Here is a 573-nt window from a genome sequence, read left to right on the forward strand (position 1 = left end):
CAAAAAAATTTTATGTAAAAAATAAAAAAAATAATAATTAAGAGTGGCCCCTCCAAAAAAATATTGATGGCCTCCTTCTCTAAATTTTAGGTGCTTGGACCATGATCAATTGATCATCATAAGAAAAATTAGAGGTTAGTGATGTTCCTTTCAAATTCTCTCATACACAACAATTCAAAAGTTCAACTTTCTTTTTAAGGCAAAAAAAAATCTTTCTTTCGCAGTTAAGTAGGGCACCTTACCCGTAAATCACTCTTATGATCTTTTCTTTTGCTCTCTGATTCTCAGGTCTCGTCTCTTTAGTATAGGACAATAAATAGCAACATCACTTTTCTCCCTTTATTTTGAATTAATTCTTTAATTATTTTTATTTATCTAGTTTATAATGATAATTTAAGTTTTTGAAAAAATAAAAAATGATAATTATACAATTATAATATTAACCTTGTATATATATATTTTCTAATTATTAATTGTTTGTGATTTTTATATTATTAATTTACAAATAATAAATCAGAAGTGTTATAAATATGATTTAGGGTTTAGTTAACTTAGCTTACATAATATTTATCT

The sequence above is a fragment of the Arachis duranensis genome, chromosome 8, assembly GCF_000817695.3.
Source record: "Arachis duranensis cultivar V14167 chromosome 8, aradu.V14167.gnm2.J7QH, whole genome shotgun sequence".
NCBI lineage: Eukaryota > Viridiplantae > Streptophyta > Magnoliopsida > Fabales > Fabaceae > Arachis > Arachis duranensis.